Below are 11,383 nucleotides of genomic sequence, written 5' to 3' on the forward strand. Positions count from 1 at the left end.
AAAAAAAAAGGAAAAATGTTTTTACTAATAATAATAATAATAATAAAAAGGAGGGTGAAAATCGTAGGGAAATGGCATATTTGAAGGTTGAAAAGCCTGGAGAAAAAGAGGAAATCTCCTGGAAATGGGTCCATAAAGGGAAAATTTTTTTTTTTTAGAGGGTTCGATATTCAGTAGATTTTATACTCTTTTATAGGAAATAACAACAACAACAACATTTTGCTACGAGTAATACGTATAAAAAAAAAGGTAAACAATTTTATTATTATTATTATTATTTAATCCGCGTTCGTTGATTTTTTTATTGACGAAATTTTATTATTTTTTGCTATGATAAAGTGAATTTTTTTTAAATTTAAAAAAAAAAGAAAAATGGATGAAAATTCAAAATGTGGGCGTGTGTGTTAGTTAACGACATAAGGAAATTTCAAAAATTTTTTTGCTGTTGTCTATAAAAAAAAATTGAAATTTAAATTAATAATAATAATAATTATTATTATTGATAATTTAAATTCCAAATTTTTTTAATTCCAGGATGTTTATGACTCAGATAACGTTTAAAAAAGTGCGTAGTCACGAGTGTTTGGGTAGTTTTTTAAATGAGTCAGTTTTTACGGTAAACTAGCCGGATCAAAGGGTCGCAAATGTATCAAATACCAAATTGATTATGTTTAAACAAGGTTATCAAGTTATTAAATTAATGTTAAGAAAAAAAAAAAAGAAAAATTATGTTTGTCAATTTGTTTTAAGAAAGCCAAAGTGCAGAAGAAAAAAAAATATTATTTCATTTATTTATTTATTAAATAATTACAAAATTTTCGTCTCATCTTGGAGAAAAAAATAATCATTATTATTATTATCGTAACATCTACGTTATCATTAAATTGTTTTTTTTTTTTTTCTAAACGTAACAACCAATTATTTACTACTTATGTTTTTTGCTCTGGTTAAATGTAATTATTATTACTATTATTAATATTTCGCTTTAACGATATCAATCGACATACGAAAAAAAAAAAAAGAAAAATGTCATAGAGTAAATAAACGAGAAAAAAATAATTAATTTAGATAGAAAAACACGGACCACGTGTGTGTGTGTGTGTGTTTACCGTCTGATAATTTATTTTTCTATGCGTGAGAGAAAAAAGTAATTATTAGAATCAAAAAAAAAAAAAAAAGCAGACTAAACTATTTTATTTTTCTTTATTTGTTTAGGGAATATTTGTTGTTCATCCCCTAGAGCAAAAAGAAAAAGTAAAAAAAAATATATTTACCATTAACACTTGTCAAATCTCTCGAGAGGGAACGTTGAAGGGTTCTGCACCAGCATCGGGGAGGCCTTTTTTAACTTCATTTAACTTTTTTTATAAATAAAATACACACACACACCCATACAAACGTGTTCACACGCATTACGCACACGCATACAACACATGGTTTACCATTAAATAAATTTAACCCTTAAATAATTTTAATTTTTTTTAAAAATATTTATTACAAAACGTCCGCCATTTTTTTTTTCTCTTGCAATTTTTTTTTTTTTTTTTGTCTATTTGTCTGACTTCTTCTCTCACATTTGTGTAATGACGTGTTAGAATTTTCTTTTCTGTCAAAAAAAAAAAAAAAGAAAAACTGGTTATCAACCAAGGAAAACCACCTTTTCGTTTTTATCCATGGACAAAAAAAAAAATTTTTTTTTTCTTATTACTTTCCATTGAAAGAAGTTTTCATTTAGTTAGTTTTAGTTTTCATTTCGCGTTGCGGTTGTTGTTAAATTAAAAAAATATTTAAACAAATAATTTTGTATTTTTGTTAATAAATGTGCGCGAGTTATTATTATTAATTTTAATAATTAATTTTATTATTATTTATTTTATTTATTTATTTTAATATGTTTTTTTGTTTAATTTAATTAACTGTTAAAAGAAAAAATATGTTTAAACGGAAAAAGGTAAAAAAAATTGATAATTATTATCATTATTATTTTTTTGTGATTTTAAATTAGTGCCTCCCCCCCCGGTTCCCCTTTTTAAAAATATTTTTTTATTACGTAATTTATTGATCAATATATATAGTAAATAATTGTATCGATCGCGTTTTTTTTTTGGACTATCACAATCGTTATCAGATAAAAATTTTGTAATTTTACGTTCAAACTCGTTTGTACCCCCCTCACCCTCCCCTCCCCTCATTTTTTTTATTAATAAATTATCGAGTAATTAAAAAATAATTTTGTTTAAGTATTCGCCAAGTTTTAAACCTGGTCGCAAATTGAAATAAAAATTAGTTAATTAATTATGCAGTCGATTAAAATCTACGCAGCTAAGATAAAAGGAAAAAAGGAAAAAAAAGGAAAATCTTTTTTTTTATAAATATAAATCAAATATTCAAGGTTGATATACAAAATTTTTTTTTTCCTTTGTTTTGTTTGTTCTAATATCGACAGGTAAATTCATTGGTGGTGGTGGTGGGGAGGGGTGGCGGTAAAAATTTCAAATCTTTCGATAAAGTTGTTTTTTTAGTAACCTGCAGCAATTTTTTTTTCTTTACTTGTTTGAACCTAATTCTCATAAGCTTCTTATTCTATCTCTCTCTCTACCCCCTCTCCCTCTCTCTCTTTTGCGTGTTTATCAAAGAGTTTGTTAACAATATTATTATTCTAATAAAATAATAATAATTATTATTATAATTATTGCTTAAGAAGTAGTCGAGAGTTTTAATTTTTTACGTATTATACACTATGATGAAAATACGAGTAAATATTAATGTAATAATAATAATAATGATGATGATGACATTTTTATTTTCCGATCACGGATCTAATAAATTTATCCACAAATGTTTTTTTTTTTTGTTAAATTGATAAATATAAAAATGGCGACCCAAGTTCAAAAATGCACTGAGGGAAGGTAATCGTGTGACCGGATTTTGGCTGACCTCATGATAATATGATTCAATTTTAAATATTCATAACTAACAAACATTGCATAAAAATGATGCCAGATTTTTTTCTTTTTTTTCTTTATTGTTTATTTATAGAAAAGCAGAAGAAGAAAAAAAAATTCGGTTTACTGTTCGACTTGGCCATAACATTATTAATAAATAAATAAATAAATAATTTTTTTTTTTTTATTAACTGTTTTTATATCATGGGAATTTATTATATCGCGATTAATAAAAAATTTGAGAAAATAAAACGTTTAAAAGAGAGAGAGAGAGAGATGATATTACCCAAGATACTAATAAAACTGTCAGAAAAAAGAAAGAGAGAAACAAAAATTCCAGTTTAGTGGAATCTGGATTTTCTGGCAGCTAAACAACACCAAAACTGGCAAAAACGAGTTTAAACTCATGGCAATGCTCTCTCTCTCTCTCCCTTTATAATAAAAGGTGTGTAAGCGTGTGTGTGTGTGTTTGACTCGTAGTAGTAATGTTTAAAAAACTAATAATACTTTACTAGTTGGCCTAGTGATGTATTAATAAAAATAGTTTAAGAAAAACCTTTTTCTCCCCCCCCCCCAATTTAAATGAAAATTTTTTTTTCTAAATAGATCCTGTAATTATTACCAACTATTGTCAATAACAATTTCATTTCCGGTTATTAAAAATTTTTTTTTTTTTCATAAATACCTGATTACCTTACATTTTAGGTTCATTTTTCTATTTTGTATAATTAAAAAATTTAAAAAGGTTTTTCCTGTCAGGTGATTCAAATGATTTAAATGATAAATTTTATGTTTGTCTTTTTTTTTACTTGTTATTTCCTATACGAAATTAACACTTTCGATACAAACAAACAAACAAACATGGCCGAAATTAATTTATTTATTATTTAAATTAAATTAAATTTTTTTTTTTTTTTACGTATTTACGAAATTGATTACAATTATACGATTTATCAATCGATAAATTATTATTGAATTTTAGGAAAATCCAATTTTATTTATGATTAATTTAATGACGATTCGATGTAACATTTCGTAACATTTTTTCTTTAATGACGTCATCGATGAATAATACTTTTTTTTTTTTTTTAAATCATTTTTATTTAAAAAGGGAATTGAAAGAGAGAAAAAGAGAGAGAAAGAAAAGGGGAAGGGGGAATAGAAAGGTTACGAAATAATAATAATAATTATATAAAATGGATAAAACTAGAATAATAATAATAATAATAATAATAATAATAATAAAAACCGTTATGATAATCACATACCACGCATAAAATAAATATGGTGGTTATCGTACTTGTATCGTACCTTGTTTGTCAGCTTTGCAATACCTTCTTTTGTGATGGCTTCTTCCACGGTAATAAGGGACATTTAAAAATTTAAATAATTGGTTGTTGTTGTTGTTGTTTCAAATATGTTAAAAATGACTGGCAGTCATTCTTTTTCCCTCCTCCTCCTACTCCTCTTTCTCTCATTATTCATCCGTTATTTATTGTTATATCATTTCCAGATTTAACGTTAAACCTTTTGCTCCTGGAATTAGAAAAAATAAAAAAAAATTTTCCAAAACATTTATGATATTAAATAACATCCGGTTTATCATATCGACCGTGATAACGATGACTATTGATAAGCTCTCATTTTTCCATCGTTACGTAAATATTTAAAGAAAAGGAAAAAGAAGAAGAAGAAAATTCCAGAAGGTTTTTTTTATTTATTTATTTATTTAATTTGTAAACAATAAAAAATTATTATTATTATTATTTTTACTCACGCAATTATTAAATGCAAAGTCATCATTAAATTACACACACACTTTGGTTTTTTTTTTTTATTAATACATAAATAAATAAAAATAAATAAAAAGATTTATTTAATAAACCTTGAGAAATAATAAAAAAAAAAAAAAATTAACGGGGCAATTAAAAATTGTTGTTGTGGTTGTTGATTGTTGTAGTTGTTAATTGTTACGAATTCTAATTGAGTCTATATATAAATTTATTATTATTATTATTATCGCGAATTAATTTTTTTTAAAATTTCAATTAAGTAATTATTTAAAAAAAAAAATCATTATTATTACGTTTAATAAAAAAAAAAATTTTAATCTTTTTTATTATCCTGGAAAATTTATGAATAAAGATAAAGATGAATCGTCGTATTAATTAATTAAAAATAATAATAATAATAATAAGTAGGGAATTTATTATTGATAAGTAAATTATTTTCGTTCGAGGTCAAAGTTTTTATTCTTCCTTATCTATTTATAAAAATTATCTGGAAGGTCTTCTGGAATGAACTTGTACGTTTTGTCCTCTTAATAAAAAAATTTTTTTTTTTTTTTTGACGTAATGATTAATCAAAAATAAATAAATTTACGTGTTGTTTGTTGACTCATGAACACTATTACCAACATAAAAAAACATAAATATTAAAAAAAAAATTTTAGTGGGTCGTATCGGGGGGGGGGGAGGAGGAGAAATAAGGAAAAGGTTGAAGACCTAAAAAAAAAAGGAAAAAAGTATTTATTTTTGTTTTTTAAAAGGAAGGTGTGCCAACGTAATTTTTTTTTTTTTTATTAAATTTTTATATTTAAAAAATCGATGAAAAAGAAAGAGGGAGGGAGAGTGGGGGGAATGGGGGGAAAGGATAAAAAGGGCATTAACGTGATCGTGTCTAAATTTATTGACAAGTCGCCATGTCAGGTTTTTTTTTTTTTTTTTTTTACAACAACAACAACCAAACAAAGTTAAATTCCTTTTCGTGACCTACCGCAGATTTCTTTTTTGTTGTTGTTTTTGTTATTAAACAATATCTTTTTCCTCTTTTGTTAAATTATTAAAAAAAAAAAAAAACTTTTTACGACATTTTTACTTTTTCCTCTTCATTTTCGTGTCAATTTTTGTCGCCTTTTCTATTTTTACCTTTTTTTATTAAAAAAAAATTACGTAAAATTCTTTTTTATTTATTAATTTATTTTCCTCCCCCCTCCCTCCCCGATTTAATAAAAATTTATTTCAACATAAAAGGATATAATAATTTTTTTTTATTACAGTAATAATAATAGTTTTTTTTTTAAATATTTTTTATCGGATTATAAAACGATTAAATATTTTAAATCATATTTAAATAACTTTTACTACTACTTTTGCTACTATTATTATTATTATTACTATTATTATTAATACTATTATTATAATATAACTATTATTACGTGCCATAAAATCCATTAAAAATTAACAACAACAACAACAACAAAAACCACGAGAAAAAAATCATCATATTATCGAAGAATTTGTATCCCGTACGAACTATATATATTCATGAATATAATCGATAAAATCGATAAATCGATAACCAATAATTCGATCAATAAAAAATCATTAAAAAGGAAAGATTTTGACCTCAAAGAAAAACTCGTTTCGTATGCTAAACGAAAAGAAAAAAAAAAGAAAAAAAAATTGTTCAGAATTTTTTTTTTTTTTAATTATAAATCATTTAAAATGAAACTCATTTCTCTTTTATTATTATTATCGTATAAGAATAATATTAAATAATTGTTGTCAGAAAATAATGAAGGAAGGCGTGGAGAGTGGGAGGAGGAAGAGGGAGAGGAGGAGGCAATTCATAAACCTCGGGGATCCTTTCAACGAATGTTTTAAAAAAAATTTTTTTTTTTAATAATTAATGATACTTAATTTTTTTTTTTTTTTTATTCTCCAGCGATTGTTTAAATTATTTTTTGTATTAATTATGGAACGTAAGGGAGAGGGAATAGGTGAATGAAGAGGGGAAGGGGAAAAGAGAGAGAGAGAGAAAGACAACAAAACAATGTATTTTTTATACGTTATAAGGAGATTAAAAAAAAATTTCCCAAGTTTAAAATAAAAATTCCAGTGGGCAGTATGCCATTTTTTTTTCCTATATATATATAACCGCACCTTAGTGTCAGAGTAGAAATTTCTAGAAAAAAATTAAATTTTTTGATGATAAGCATTTATTTATCAGAATAATAAAACTAACTGTATAAAATGTATGTCAACGTTTTTTTTTTATTATTATCATTATTACTATTAAAATGTTTCGTTTGTGTAACAGGAAAAAAAAAATACCAAAAATTATTATTATTATTATTATATTTACAAGACTTTATAAATATCATTTTGGGTCAACGTGTAAGAATGAAAAAAAACGAAAGACAAAAAAAAAAAATTTTTTTTTCCCGCGTAATTTTTAAAATTTAAAAACAAAAAATTTTTCTTTCCCTTTTGTTATGTCTCTTCGTCGGCGACCAATTCATCATCATCATCATCATTATTATTATTAACATTATTCGAAATGTTATGTAAAGTTCATTTAATAATGTCTTCGGTTTTTAACTCCCTGATTTCCCCCTTCCCCACCTCCTCTCTCTTCCCCCTTTTGTTTTTTTTACCGACTTTACTGGAATGAAAGGGAATTAAACAAACGTTTAAAAAAACCCCCGGTCGACAACAACAAACGACAACCACAAAAAAAATGTAATTTTTTACTTATACAATGAAAAAAAAAGGAAAAAAAAAAAAATTGTTTTATTTTATTTTCTCTCCAGTCAAAGTTGCAGACGCGTCTGGAGAATAAAAAAAAAAAAATTCCGAAAGGATGTAAATAAAAAATAAGTTTGAATTTTTTATGAACCGCGAAATAGATTTTGAATTGGTTCTCCTTCTCTCTCTTTTTTTTTTTTGTTCAAAGACCTCCAAAGTTGTTGTTGTTGTTGTTAATTTTTTTCTTTTATTGTTTTTTATTATTATTATTATTATTATTAATACTTAACATTTTTTTTTAAACATTGAAAAAAAAGTAATAAAAAGAAAAGCAGAAGAGACATATGGTAAAATAAAAATTAATTTCTATCTCTATCTCTCTCTCTCTTTTCTTTTATCACTTTAAAAAAAAAATTACCGACAAACGACAAACCGTTTGTTTTCACATAATTAAAAAAAAAAAAGAAAATTAACAATTTATAATAATGATAATAATATTTTTTTACGGTAATTTATTGTTCGCGGTCGTGGAGTCGACCGAGAGTTTTCTCGTTTAACCGGTGGTGGTGGTGGAGGTAGTGATGATGGTAATAATAATAATAATAATAATAATAATAATAATAACTCAAGATCAGGCATTGCGGACCCATAACTATGAGAAAGTAATTCTCAAAGTCCGCCAAGATGACAAGTGCCGAATTTGCCAATCTCAATCGGAAACCATCGATCATTTAATTTCCGGTTGTCCGATACTGGCAAAACATGAATATTTAGAAAGGCACAATAAAATATGTCAATATCTCCATTGGAGTATATGCCGAGAATATGGAATGGATGGATTACCCAAGGAGTGGTACAACCACATTCCAAGCCCGGTCACGACAGTAGGCCCATGCACAGTTCTATATGATCAACAAATCCACACTGATAGAACTGTGCCAGCTAACAAACCGGATATCATCCTCAGGCATAATGGGGAAAAATGGTGTAAGTTAATTGAGGTATCCGTGCCGGCAGAAAAAAACACCACAGCCAAAGAAGCAGACAAAAGGCTGAAATACAGAAATTTGGAAATTGAAATAACCAGGATGTGGGGAACAAAAACTGAAACGATTCCGGTCATCGTGGGAGCATTGGGAGCCATGCCACATTCAATAAAAGGAAATTTAAAGAAGATTATGAAGAACCTAAAAGAAGAAACCATCCAGGACATCGCACTATGTGGGACGGCCCACATTCTTCGGAAAATATTATAAATAGCACCACCGATATTCGAGTATTTGTCCCTAAGGAATCGGGTAGAGACCTGGGATAAATGCTTAAAAACCCCGACAGATAAGAGCCTTGTCGTGTTTAAGAGTGACCATAATAATAATAATAATGATGATGATGATGATGATGATTTTCTTCTTCGCAATTTTATTTAAAAAAAAAAAAAAGGTTTGAAATGTTTTAAAAAAAACCTCAGGGATTTTATCCGGTTTAAATCTGGAAGGAAAAGTTTGTTAACCTCTTTTTCTCTCTCTCTCTCGTTTAAATTTAACAAGTTTTTTTTTTTTTGACTGGAAAAATGAATAATAATTTATTACCGATAATAATAAAAAAAATATTTTCCAGAAAAATAACAAGGAAAAAAAATTAATATTATTATTATTAAGAGTCACGGTTTTTCCGAAAAAAAAAAAAAAAAAATTTTTTTGCGTTTGGTATTAACGGTAAAAAAACGACAACGTCGTCGGTCAGTTTTGTCGTCGTCTGACACGTTATTTTAATCGTTTGTTAGCGTTTGTTTGCGTTTGTCGAGTGTTGCACACGGAAATCTTTAAATACCTTTAAAGACTTAAAAGAATGTCGCGAAGTTTTTTTTTTTTTTTTTTTAATCGTGTTTTGAATATGTTGGCTTATGCCGTGAGAAAAACAATAACTTTAACGCCTTCTTTATTTATTTATTTATTACGATAATAATGATAATAATGATAGTGACAATAATAATAATAATTGAATAATATCTATAATTTATTTATTTTTAAAGTTTTAAATTTTTTGAACACAAAAATAGTTTTTTTTTAATTTAAAATCGTGAAAAAATTAATTAATAATTATTGTTTATGTTTTGTTTTTGTTTAACAAAATGGCTTTTCCTGTTGACGACAGCAAAGTGACAACAGTGGAAAATCATTTCTAAATAATTCGAGAATCGATATTTACGATCTGCAGCAAAAAAAAAAAAGAAACATGAGAAGAAAAGTAAAAAAAATCTCACATATTAATATTTAATTTAAAATTCAATATCGATACGACACATTTTATCACCTACAAAAAAAACTAATAATAATAATAATGTTTTACGTGAACGTAATAATAATATTTTAAAACTATTTTTTCTGCCGGGAAAAAAATTTTTTTTTTTATTAGGTTTATTGCAGTAAAACCTTTTTTTTCGTTTTGTTAAATTATAATTAATTAACAAATATAGAAAAAAAAAGGTGTTAATTTGTTTTTTTTGGAGGGAGGCCGGGGGGGGGGGGGTTAAAACCGCTCACCTACGTGTGAGATTTGCTTTTATGTATCCATTAAATTAACGTTAATTTTTGAAAAAACTTTTTCGTTTCGTAAAAATGGCAACAGCGCAAAAAGAAAAATCACGTTTATATTCACGTGTTTATTTAAAAAATTTTTTTTTTTACGTTAAATAAATTTTCAACAAAAAAAAATAAAAAATAAAAAAAATCTAGATTTTTCCATTTTATTTTCATCCCTAACTATATATATATATATAAACTCACGGCATTCGACCCCTGACCTTTTAATTTATTTTCTACAACCCTCGAACGAAGGGAAAAAATTCGCATTCTGGCTTAGCTTTTATTTTCAAGCCCAAAAAAAAAAGAAAAAAGAAAAAAATTTTCCTACTAGGGGCTTTTTAACATCAAAACGAATAAAATTTAATCTAGACGTGGATAAAGTTTGCGTCGTCTGCTTTTTACTTCCCCTTTTACGTAAAATCTCTTTTTTTTTTATTTCAATTTTATATAAATGTTCGACTATAATTTTTATTTTTTATTTTTTTTTGTTTCAGACCCAAGAGGACACTGCTATGGGTGGGCTTAATTCTGGGCCTGGTCCTGGATTAACTTTATTTATAGCAATTTTTTTACTATTGGCACAAACTGTTTTGACCGGTAAGTTTTTTTCACTCTTTTCTTTTTTACACGTTGCTCCTTGATGACGGGTGTGAGTGCACGTGTTCAATCGTCACCTTTTACTTAATAATTTAATGACGTATTTAAAAAAATCCCCCAATTTCCATATTTACCACGTAAAGATGATCTTGGACGCTTGCTTGAATGACGTCATAGGTATATATAATAAATTATTACTACCGAATTCCAATGTAATAAAAAAAATTATAACTCGATAATAATGATAATTTTTTTTTTGTTTATTTATTAATAAATTATTTTACAATGAAGATTATTCATTACATAAATTGGTGATTTATTATTATTATTATTATTATTATTTTACGCTCGAAGGAAAAAATTAAAAAATTAAAAAAAAAGTAGCCGACGAATTAATTAAAAATTTTACACGGTCTACGTGGTTTTTGTTATGAAATAATTTTTTTTTTTTTGGAATATTTATGAAAATATTCGTTCGTATCGATCGATGACTTTCATATTATCTCATTTAATAATAATAATAATAATAATAATAATAATAATAATAATAATAATAATAATAATAATAATAATAATATTAATATTTTCACGCCGTAAAAAATCAATTTGAAACCGTAAAGGAAAGGGAAAAATTTTTTTTTTTAAACGGACAAACGAAAATGAAAATGAAAAAAAATTGCAAAATGCTACGTGTACATATATGCAAATGAAAAAAACTATTTCGATA

The sequence above is a fragment of the Pediculus humanus genome, genomic scaffold (assembly GCF_000006295.1).
Source record: "Pediculus humanus corporis 1103172107371 genomic scaffold, whole genome shotgun sequence".
In the NCBI taxonomy this organism is placed as follows: Eukaryota; Metazoa; Arthropoda; class Insecta; order Psocodea; family Pediculidae; genus Pediculus; species Pediculus humanus.